This window comes from Arachis hypogaea, chromosome 9 (genome assembly GCF_003086295.3).
Source record: "Arachis hypogaea cultivar Tifrunner chromosome 9, arahy.Tifrunner.gnm2.J5K5, whole genome shotgun sequence".
Taxonomy (NCBI): domain Eukaryota; kingdom Viridiplantae; phylum Streptophyta; class Magnoliopsida; order Fabales; family Fabaceae; genus Arachis; species Arachis hypogaea.
This window is the reverse complement of record NC_092044.1, coordinates 113,612,579-113,625,709: the sequence shown is the minus strand read 5'-3', so window position 1 is coordinate 113,625,709 and position 13,131 is coordinate 113,612,579.

Below are 13,131 nucleotides of genomic sequence, written 5' to 3'. Positions count from 1 at the left end.
GTCTAAACTATCCATTACTTGTTGCTAAACATTGCTAAAACTTATAAACCACCTAGATAAATATTTATATTAAATACAACAGATATCTATTTATTGGACTAACATGTTAAATGAGAGTTAATTATTTTATTTATTTAACTTAACTCACAATTAGTTATCTATTTTATTTACTTAACTTAAGTAATTACAATTAATTATACAAAGTATAAAACCATACTAGATATACCAACGAAATTAATATTGATCTTCTAACTTAGTCTACTCACTATACCTACCCCATTAACTAAGTTACGAAAGAGTAAATATCTAAACTTATTATTTCCTAAAAAATGTTAAACTACTAACCTCAAAGTCTAAAACTCCAGCTACGTGCCAATTAGCATTCAGTCTGTTGATGTCTCCTTTGCGGACATATTGTTGGGAGGCCATATTTTTTGAAGGAACCTAAACTCAAGCGTTTAGAAGGTCACAAAAATGGAAAAAAGTGGTTATGCACAGTAATCTCAGATGCTGTGACATTATATACGCATACGAGTTTATCTTGGATGCTGAGACCACAATCACGATGATTGTACATATCTCAGGTGCTGAGACCCCCTTCACGTAATGCTCATATCTTGGATGCTCAGTATCAGATTTCTATACTTATACATATCTTGGGTGTACCCAGGATGTGACTCGGTGTCATCCAATCATAATACGGGGTATTAGACCCTGAGATATGCTCATTTTTTGGTTACCCCCTCAGCATCCGAGATGTGTCCCATGATACATTTTTATAAATACCTCGCCTTTTATTTATTTTCGTAATTTTTATATTTATTCAATTTAAATAAAAAAAATCCGAATAAATCACGCACTTTTTTCTTTGCATTCATTCTTTTTTTTTTGTGTTTCTTTCTCGTCGTTGTTCTTTTGTTGCTACTATATATATTTTTTTATTTCTTCTTCTCCTCCTCCTCTTTTTGGTTATTGTAGTATTTTTTCTTTTTTTTTTGATTTAATTTTTTTCTCTTTTTCTTATTTTTATATTTTAAGAGAATAAAATAAGAAAAATTATAAGTAAGTGAAATAAAAAGAAAAAGAAAAAGATGATGATAAAAATTTTGAATTCTGCAGTATTTATCTAAAAAAGTAGCACCAAAATTTTTTAACGGTAGCATATGAAGTTTTAGATTCTTATTAAGAAGATGAAATAAGAAGATGAAATAAGAAGATGGAGAATTTTGAATTGTACATAATTTATTAGAAATAGCATCGAAACTTTTAACCATGACACAAAAAATTTTTTAATTTTGACACCAAAATTTCTTAATCATGACACAAGTTCTTGTTAAGAGAGTGAAACAAGAAGAAAAAGAAGAAGAACATGATGATGATGAAGGAGAAGAACAAAAAGAAAAGTTTGAATTTTGTAGAATTTATTAAAAAATTAACACTGAAAATTTTTAATTGTGGCATAAGAAGTTTTTAATTTTGATACCAAAATTTTTTAACCGCAATATAAAAAAATTTTTTAGCCAATTTTTTTTATTATTAAATTAATTGAGTAGTATTAAACTCATATATATGAGAGGTCTAACTATCCCTGTATCATTTGTAATAAATTATTGTATTTTTTTGTTCTAAAATATATTTGAATATATTTTGTTGGTTGAGCGAGTTAAGATTTTGAATCTCTGATTTTTTTAAGATTTCTCATGTCATTTAACAAAAAATTTAATGTCATTTTCAACAGACTTCTTATGTCATTAATCGAAAATTTATGTGTCATTTTTGTTATTGTTAAACTAATTGTGTGATATGGAACGAAGAAAAAAAGATGATGATGATGATGGTGACGATGATAATAAAAGAGGGGGATGAGAAGAATGAAGAAGGAGAAGAAGAAAAAAATAAAATGAGAGAAGAAGAAGGAAGAGGAGGAGACGATAATGAAAGAGGAAGAAGAACGAGAATAATAATTTAAATGCGTTATATAAATTTGACTTGGTTGTATTTGATTAAAAAAAAGTTATTTATCTAATATTTCTGTATTATTATTATTATTATTTTTATTTACCAAGCTACTGATTTTTAAAAAATAATTCTTAAAAGAAAAAAAAAAACAACTTTGAAAAGCTAAGAGCCTCTAAGTCTTTGGGTTATGATGTACAATAAGCTATCACTGTTTTTGATAGAAACACTATTTAAAGAAGCAAAAAAGAATGCATGACTTTAATTAGAGTTGGATGGACATTGAACAATACTATATCCCCTGTTTTACACCATGTCCCTCTGTTTTTGACAGAAGCTAAGGTAAATAACTATATATGATGAAGATAAAATAAACATGGGTAAGTTATGTGCCAAAAAAGAGTAGTAGTAGTAGGGGGATGGTGAAAGTGAGTACCAAACTTTTCAAGACTCATAAAAGATTATGGCAAACGCGGGCTACTAAGTCGGCTAACAAGAGAAACAATAGAAGAAAGCGAAAACGAACATGATCGAAATTAATACAACTTGTTAGTTCGTTCTAGATTGTGACTGAGAGGCCATGACCATGAGTAGTGTGAACTGCCAACTCTCACAATGAGGGGGAACGTAACGAATCAATATCAATATCTATACAAAGCAAACCCCTTTTGAAATCACGTAGATGTGTATTGTTTTTGCTTCATCTACATTAATGCCGCTTTAGTAGGTTACGCATTTTCCCTTTATTTTCCTTTTTCTGGAATATTATTATTATTATGTGACTAAGCAACGATAATCTACCTATTTATTTCAGAATGTGATTGATTGAACAGCAATACTATTCTATGCATCATCAATTATTTAACTAGCTAGCTCCATGATCAACACTTATTTGACTTACTAGTTGATTTTGATTTATGATTCATCAGAAAATAGGTGTATTTAACCCGAAACCATGCCCATCGCCTTCGGGTGCAGTTATTAGTTCAGGACATAAATGAGAATCATATTCTATTGGATTATGCCACGTGTACACCAAAGTCCGTTATTAGTATAAAATATATATTGGAATACAAATACATATTGAAAATAATTAAGTCACACATGTATTTATACACAAATATATTAGTGATTGATTTTAGTGACTGATTTTAGTATATAAATAGTATTTTTGAATATTATCCGAAATTTGTTTAGTTGATTCATCGTTAGGGGTAGATAAAAATTCTTTCAAATGTAAATAACTTTATTTTACATAACTTAAATTCTTATTTTATATTTGGTAAGTAAATCGGATTATTATGTATTTGTGTTTTTAATTTGAAAAATTAAAAGTGCTTTTGAAATTAAAATTCATATGAAGATACTTTTTAAAATTTGGTTGTATTTTCAAAATCCAAAAATCTAATGTAATCTTATATTTATGAATATTTATATTTGCTCATACTCTTTATTATATTTATGTACATCAAAATCATTTTAAATGTTAAAAACAATTATATATCAAACACAATTTCGTCATTTTTTTATGAATAACGGGGTTTAACTAACATTTTTAAAAAAAGTCAATTTTATCATTCATGCTTATTAAAAGTTGCTTTTATTTTAATTTGTTAAACATAATTTTTACGAATTTTATAAAGTTATATTTTAAAATATTAATTTTAATAAGGCTTATGAAAATTCAAAGTTTTAATGTACAAGACTATATAATACCTAACTACATCTTATGTTGGTGTCATACTATTGAAAGAGAAATTGTTGTAAATTGCCTAGTATTTTGATCTCTCAATTATTGTTTGACCAATATATAATAGAACTTAGTAACTAATTAAGAAAATATTTATCATCTTTTTACTCTGCAAGAATTGAAATATGTTTGTATCATATAACTCTTATCTAGTAATTAATGCAAATAATTTTATTATTTAAAAGTGTTAATAACTTCTAGAAAAACAAAAGAAAAAAAATACCGAAAACACGTCATGTGATTTCCCTAGACAACTTTTGATGATGTCTGGATGTTATTGTTGATGGGTTTAAAGTGAACAAGAACAATGTTTTAATTAGTTAAATACAGAGAGCTATTTTTTAATTAGTTAATATTATTTAATTTTTGTATTGTTAAATTAACTTTTTAATCTTATTTTTATAGAAGAGTTTTGATTTAAAATTTAAAATAAATAATTTTTTTTTAAACAAAGAATACTTCAACACACTAAAATGGAGCGATACACTAAAATAAGATACAAACAAACAAAGCAAAAGCAAAAAAACACAAGCTACTAATTTATTGTCATCTCTACCATTATCATTAACAACCACATGAATAAGCACCAGATCACTCTTTATAGCTCAACAACGACTTCAATTTAATATCTTTAGTGCTAGCTTCTTCATTTCTAAATATTCTTGCATTTCGTTTTATCTAAATATTCTAAATTACTGTAAATAATCCAACCAATCACTTATCCTACTCAACTTTTCTATCAGATTCTCCTATCCAACTCTCAAACAGTTATTTGACTGTACCTGAAGCAGTCTAAGTTCTACCAAAGTATGTCAACCAAGCACATCACATCTGCCAAGTAAACTCACAGCAAAAAAACAAGTGATGAACAAATTCTACATATTTTTTACACAGAACACAAATATGATCACTTTGATAAATGACACCTAATCTACTCAATCTTTCTTTGGTATTCACTCTTCCCACTAAAATAAACCATACAAAGAGCTCAATTCTTGGCGAAACCAAGTCTCTCCAAATTGAACTAGTGAAACTGTAACTTGTGACTTTTTCTGAAGTAGTTTTTGTCTGCAATACCTGCACAAAAGAGTAGTTAGTAGAAAAAATACATTTTTTTAATCAAATTTTCACACCACTCTATCCTCTCTACCAGGTGATAATTTAACTGGCCTTAACCTTTTATGGATTTGGTTGACAAGCGCCAACTCCCATCGAAACAATTTTCTCCTCCAATGAAAATTCCATATCCACTCTAACCTATCCCAAAATCCACAATTCTCTATAACAGATCCTTACTAGTTTGAAATAGAGAAATGCCTCGAAAAGTTTTCTTTCAAGAGTCCACCTTGCAACCAATTATCTTCCAAAAAATGAGTTCTCCTCCCATCTCCTATTTTCATAGATAGCCCACTAATCATCTTGTCTTTCATGTGTTGCTCCTTGAAATTCAATTGATAGATATCTTTTCACGGATTACCTACCTCTTGAAGATAGTAACTGATTTGATAATATTATATTTGGATTTAAACCATTACAAGAACATACAATTTTCTTTTACAACAGACCTCCTTTAAAAAATGCTACCACCACTTAAACAACAGCGTTGTATTTCTAATCATTGCATCCCCCACTCCCAAACTCCCTAATTATTTTGGCACTTGCACCAATTCCCATTTAACGAGGGGCATACCATTATTCTATCCTCTTTACTCCATAAAAAACTCATTTATAATGCAATCAGTTTCTCTGCCACCCCTTTTGGCATCTTATATAAGCTAAGATAGTAGACTGGCAAGCTATTAACCACAGACTTGATAAGAACTAACTTTTCAACTTTGTTTAAGTACCTTCGCTTTTCAAAGACTGAACTTCTCTTCCACCTTATCTATAATTGATTTTCATGTCTTTCCCATTCGAGGATTTGCTCATAAGGAGATTTTCAAGTATCTAACGGGTAGAACCGCTTCTGTACATCCTAGTAACTCACACATACTCGTCACCCACTGCGACTCACAATTGACCGAAATTAAATTTGATTTGTCAAAGTTGATACTTAGGGCATACATGAGCTCAAAACATTATAGGAGCCTCTTATAATTTAAGATTGTCTCATTCTTTGGTGGGCAAAACAAAATAGTGTCATCCGCAAACTGTAGGTGTGACAGTTCTGTGTTATCCCTCCCAACTAGCAGTGGAGATATACGTCCATTCCTAACTGCCTCTTCCACCATCCTATGCAATACATCAACTACAAGAACAAACAAAAATGGAGATAGAGAATCTCCTTATCTTAGACCTCTCTCGATCTTGAACGGTTTGGATAGTGACCCATTAATCAGAACTGACATAGAGTTACATCTTTTGTAACACGATATGCATAAAGTTCCACCTGACTCTATCATATGTCTTTTGAAAATCTAACTTATAATCGTCGCTTTCTTCTTGCTCATCCTCAGCCACCGAACTGTTTCACATGCAACGAGAGATTCATCGTATATTTTCCGTCTCTTCATAAAAGTATTGTGTCTCTCCCACTAATCTTGGCATCACTAAACTCATTCTTCTAACCAATACCTTCGATATCACCTTGTACACACATCCAACTATACTAATAGGCTTAAGGTTCTTGACCTCCTTGACACCCACAAACTTTGGAGCTAGCGTCACCCAAATAATATTCACGTCCGTTGGTAATTTGGGACTTTGAAAAAATTCTAATACAACTGCAGTGAGTTTATAACCAATCTCATCCTAACACTTCTTAATAAAGTTCCTGTTATACCCGTCATTACCTGAAGTTTTAATTGACTCACAATCCCAAACAGCCTCTTTAATTTTCTCAGCAGAGGGCATTACTTCTAATAATGTAACCTCTTCACCATCTATCTTCATCACTACTCCTTCTCGAACTCTAATTAATGAAGCATATTTTTGGCGATATAAATATTTATAAAACTCTCTAATCGCAACCTTTTATTCTAGACTGATTCTGTACCAACCTCCCATGCAGTAAAAAGCGCATCAATTCTGTTGTTCCTCCTTCATTCTAGCCAATGCTACTTGATAAAAATATCTAGTATTCTCATCCATATCCCTTGCATGCCGAGATCGAGACATATGCTTTTAATGAATTTTCTTTCAAATATACTATTTCTCACAGCATCTCACCAAGGTCTTACGTCTAGCCTCCATCGTACCGTCATATGTGTCATCACTTATTATATCATCAATCTTTTTTATCTCATCCTCAAATTTCTTTATTATATTATTCATGTCACCGAAATTGTCTTTATGCCATCTTTTTAAAGGTATCGTCAGCACCTTCAACTTGCTAGTGAATTGAACATCTCCTAAGTTTTTCAATTCCTCTTTCACCATACTCAAAAAACTCTCATGTGTGAATCATGCATCTAAACTTCTAAACAGTTTTGGGCCTCCCCTCACCCTTAGCTTATATATTTCACAATCAACGGACAGTGATCCGATAGCATTCGAGATCCACCTCTCAGGCGAGTATCTGAAAATGCTTCAATCCAATTTACACTGACCAAGACTCTATCAATGTGACTATATTGTCGATCCTTTAACCATGTGAACTTACGATCATTAAGAGGAAAGTTCATCAGCTATATATCCTGTATCCAAAACTTAAGCTCTCTTCCGCATTCACCGGTAGCTTACTCGTTCATTTCCTTTCTTTTACTTGCATTATTTTATTGAAGTCCCCCATAAAGTAAAAAAACACCTGACACAACTCCACAATAAAACTCAACTTCTCTTATATCACAAATTTATCTATTTTTCTGTGTGCTCTGTACACCAAATAAAACACACAATTAAAATTATTATTAGTCATCATTCTTTCCATACACAGCCAACATTCTTCTTTATAACAATTACTTACTTTAAAAATATATTATTTCATATTAATAGTAAACTTTCAGAAACACCTACAGATTATTAATTAATTTCCTGATTTAACTCTATTTGGTTTGGTATAATCTACTAAAGATTATTAGGTTTTCTCAAAACTTTACAAAACTACTCATGAACAAGCTAAGGTTGACTAATCCAATCTCTAATTAAAACTGCGTGTGCAAGTTAATTTAATTATCAGTTCAACTAGGTATCCTTTAAAAGTTGTACAATATTCAGCCTTTTATTACAATAATTTTTAAAAAATAAAACAAACATATCTAAAAATTTTAAATAGATTTAGTGTCTTTTTAAAATTAAATACACATTCAAAATACAAACTAAATAAAACTGAAATTTAAAATTTAAATTTAAATTTTAAATTTTTATTTCAAATTTAATATATTTAATTATTAATATATTATAATTACAATTTAAATACACATCCAAAAATCAAATTAGTTATAATTCAAAATTTTGAATTTAAAATTTTAAAATAAATCTTAAACCGTCTTAAAATTTTGGATGTGTTTCAAACATGTTTTGTATATAAGTCAATAATTTTAGATGTGTAATAAATGAAAAATAACCAATATTTACAAACATACATTTTAATAATTTTAAAAGCATTAATGTTCAAATAAGTAACGATAAAATTCAACAAATAATAAAAAAAATGAGAAATATTAGATGAATTTTATCGAATAAGATATAAAAAAAATTAATTTTATATTTAATGTTTAAATTTAAATTTTTGATTTATGATTTTGGATGTGTTTTAGAAATATTTTTTGTATCACTTAATAATTTTAGATGTGTTACAATTGAAAACAAAATTGAATTTTTACAAACAAGCATTTTAACACTTTTAAAAGCATTAATATTAAAATAAGTAACGAAAAAATCTAACTATTAAAAAAAGAGAAATATTAGATGAGTTTTTCTCGAATAAGATATAAAAAATTAATTTTATTTTTAATGCTTAAATTTAAATTTTAGATTTATAATTTTGGATGTGTTTTAAAAATATTTTATGTATAATTTAATAATTTTAGATGTGTTACAATTGAAAAAAAATTAATTTTTACGAACATACATTTTAATAAGTTTAAAAGCGTTAATATTCAAATAAGAAATGAAAAAATTCAAAAAAAATAAAAGAAAGAAAGAAAGAAAGAAAAAAATAAAGAAGAAGAAAAGAATATTGATATATACACTGATTATTTATTATTTAATTCAAATGTTGATATAATCTTATTAAAATAATGATGAATGAGTTTTGAGTTAGTATGTAAGTCACTCGAAATAGAAACAAAATAGCACGACTCATCTAATAACAATAATAATAATAATAATAAAATGTTAAATATGAAATAATAAATTTACCTGTAGAGAAATAATACTCTTCTATGAAAATTTTTGTAAAGAACAGTGAGAGAGAAGAAAAAAAAAGAACGTACACGAGAGAGGGGAGGGGGACGTGCAAATAAATAAAAAACTAATAAAATAACTATTTTATGAAGTAGGTAGAAAGTTAGAGAAATTCTAGTATTTGAAATTTAAATTAATTTTAATTACCAACATGTTTAGCTACAAATTAGGAATGTCTTTTAACTAAAATTTATTTAAATAATATTATTTAAATTTAAAGACTGAATAAAGGCTGAATTTTAAAGGACACATAGCATTTTCCTTTAATTATATATCTAATATCTTATTGATCGTTATTCTCTTTCGTTCGCGTCCAACATTTATGGATGCCAATTGCTACCCAAAAATTAGCTGCCATATCCTAATGCTTTCTAAAGGCATTATTCATCTGCTATACTATCTTGTTTCTTTTTTTTTTTTTAAGTTTCATTATTTTCTAAAGTATAGTTCCCAATCTGGTGATACACATTAATTACTTTTTAATTTCTTTGAATTCCAAGGAACAAATCGATGTGTTTGGTTAAAATCCATAGGGAGTGGATCTGCCTGCTCTACTCTGCATATATATGATCATCAGATCCACCATCCCAAATAAATATGGGTAGGTAGGATCACTTCTAATGTTAATTTCATGATTTGTTTGATCAAGAAAACTATGAGTTGTATGTAGCACGAGGTAATTAAATATATTCTTCCGCTTCTATGTTATCATGTTAATTTGTATGTATATCATAGTGTGCGTGGCCCAGTTTCATCACTCATTAGTAGCCTCCAAATTTTGTATTGCATCTCTTCATCATTATATTGAGAGACAAATTAGCTTCCATCATTACGGCTTTCCATCTTTATCAATTTAATTTCCTTAGAACTTGCAACCCTACTAGCTACTAAACTAGGCTCCTATGTCCTCTTATTATTAGAAGTAAGTAGGTTGTGATCGTAATTATTAAGAAGAGTGAAGTAATCAACTTTGGTAAGATATTGATCCAATGCAAGATGTACTTTCCTTCATGGAAATTTAAGCTTGATTTCACCAACTTATATGTCTCCATTATGAATGATCAACAATAATGTAGATAATATTAAAAGTATTGTTTTACGTGGGATGGTAAAACAAGTTTGTGTTTAATTAATTTTTGGGTAGAAAATGACTCTTAGGTGAATCATTATATATGGATGCCTCAAAATCAAAGCTAGAATTTGAAAATATATCTGATTCATGAATAAGGAAAATGACCGCAACCAATGGTTTATCGTTTAGGTAGAGTATATGACAGTAATAATATGAAATGAAAGTGATAATAGACAATAAATTAAAGGTTTAATTTTATAATTTTACTAAATTTATAATTAGATTTTTTTTAATTGAGTTTTTACATTATTTTTAATTTTGTAATTAAATTTTTTTATGTAAAAATTATTTAAAAAATTAATAAAATAGTTCTTTTAAAAAATATGTAGTCAAAAATTTAATTAGATTCTTAATTGTGAATGTCTTTTATTTATAGAAAAATATTTAATTAAATCTAGTATTTTTTATATTAAGAAAAACTAAATTATAAAATTAAAAGTATTATAGGAATTCAATTAAAAAAATATATATAAGTGCCTAATTAAATCTAAATAAAATCATCAAAAATGCATAATACAAATAAATTAAAGTAACATGTGTTCATCAAAATTAACCATTAAAATTAGTTTTCAATATAAAATACACATTAAAAATATAAAATATATATTAAAAATAAATTAATATATATATATATATATATTTTTTTTTTGATTGATTTTTGACGTTCACATAGTATTTTTTAGTATTTTAATATACACTTTTCATATTGACATAAGATTTTGAGTGTCCTTTATGACTGTTTATCTTACTATTCTGAAAAAGAAACAGAAGATCATTCCAGCATTAATAGGAGCGAGTTATACCTCTACCAGTGTCACCAACTCCACAACAAGTATTATGAGGTCATAACTCATAACTCATAAGGGAACATGATTAAAGCCAATGTTTGACTGTACATAATAAATTAATAATAATAAGTAGCTGCGCAGTGTACCGACTACCGACCCAACGTGCTGGGAGCTGTAGGGTTTGCTATATGCAGGAATTAATGGAAATATAAAAATAACTTATCAAATCATCATTCAGAATGGTTGTTTACAACTCGAAAGGAAATGACACATACTCTCTCTGATCATTCATGTGATTTTAATATGCATGTGGGTATAGCAGCAGATCATTTAATTTTATGGCGAATTTCTGGGTGCAACGCCAGTTGGCTTTTCTTGTGCATGTTGGATTTGGTTGTTGAATTTTGAAATTAAATTCAATTCAATATGGTTTACTTCAATTAGGGTTTAATACTATTTATATATATTTAGATTACATACACTCTTTTTTAAAAATTTTATTTTGTCAGCATTGTAATGTAAGAGCATATATAGTGGTGTGGACAACATTATCGTATGTCTACTGAGCAATCAATCATGCATATATACACAATGCAACTTTTCTCTCAGGCATTGGCTGTGGCTACTAAACCCTTTAATAACAAGCATGGCAGACCGTGTCCTCAAGTCATTTTCAGCCAATCAAAATTATATATATTATTCTTAAAGAGAGCCCAGTAAGGTGCTCCATCATTAATATGATGATCATTCTTGCCTTACCTTGTTGTATGCTACATTGTTAATTAAATTGATAAATACAATATTGGTGAATATATAATGCAGCTAAGATGACGTGTAATAATGTTAATGAATGAGTACATTTAGTTATATTCTTCTGGAAGCTGCGAATTGAATTTGTATATATATATTTTCGGAACGGACTACCAGAAAAAGAAATTAAAGGTTCATCAGCATTCAGCTACTAAGGTTGTTGAACTTGAAAAGACCTAACCCGCTTAATAGTTACGTCAAAATGCATTATTGTTGCAACTTTGGTCAAAATGATAAGTCGGGGAAAAAAAAACGAGTGAGAATTATGCTTGACCACCTACTCGTATGTCGTATGCTTGCAAGTTCAATTAATTTACATCTAGGCCATGCTACTCTCGTATTGTAATTGTTATAAGAGTCCTACCTGGTCTAGTTCAAGAGAAAGTATAGGAGCCAATGAAATATTTGTACAATGCGTATGATAGGAGTTTAGGGATGTTCGATTAAATAGGATATCAGATGTTTATTATTTCTAGTACTCGGATAGTTATTTTAGATAATATTGGTGGATTATGTTTGAGAAATTAGTAGTATTTTATTTTTGGATGTTCATTTTTCAACTCATATTGAGCCAAATAAATAGCCTATTATATACATTGTACAAATATTCCATTGACTTCCTAACAAAATTCATAGTTTAAAATTAAAATTGAACAAATTTTTGTAGTGTCTTGACTCTTAAACAACACTTTCATATTAATTCATTTTTAAGGTTTGAGTTAAACTACTCAAACAATAACAATAATAATAATAAAAGTAAGAAGAGAATACTTACAATATTTTTATTCAAAATTACCATAATCTTAATACTTAAATTATTGAATTATTTAAAACTTGTTTAATATATTTTTAAATGCCTGAATATAATATATGTAGTCATGTGCAATTCTCTTAGGCTATGTTTGTTTAAAAGAAAAATAAAAAGAAAGAAAAGAAAAAAAAAGAAAATAGAAAAAAATTATTATTTTTTATTGTTTGGTTGAGTAGAAAAATGAGAGAGAAAGGAAAAGAGATGAAAAAAATTGGTAGAAAAATGGAAAGAAAATGGAGAGAAAACTAATTCTCTCTCTCTACTTCTAATATTCTCTCTTTGTTTTTTTTTCAATATATTTTATAATATAAGGGTAAAAATATCTTTTTATAACATTTTTTCCTTCTTATTTTTCTTCTATCCAAACACATCTTAGAAAAATAAAAATCCACTCAATTTCTTTCCGTTCCTTTCTATTTTCTTTTTCTTTATTTCTTTTCTTCCAACCAAACATAGCCTTAGAGTTTTAATAACGAGCATCTTAATGTTTGTAGTGCATTTAAGTTGTGCTTGTTTAGAGATACTATAATCGGGATTG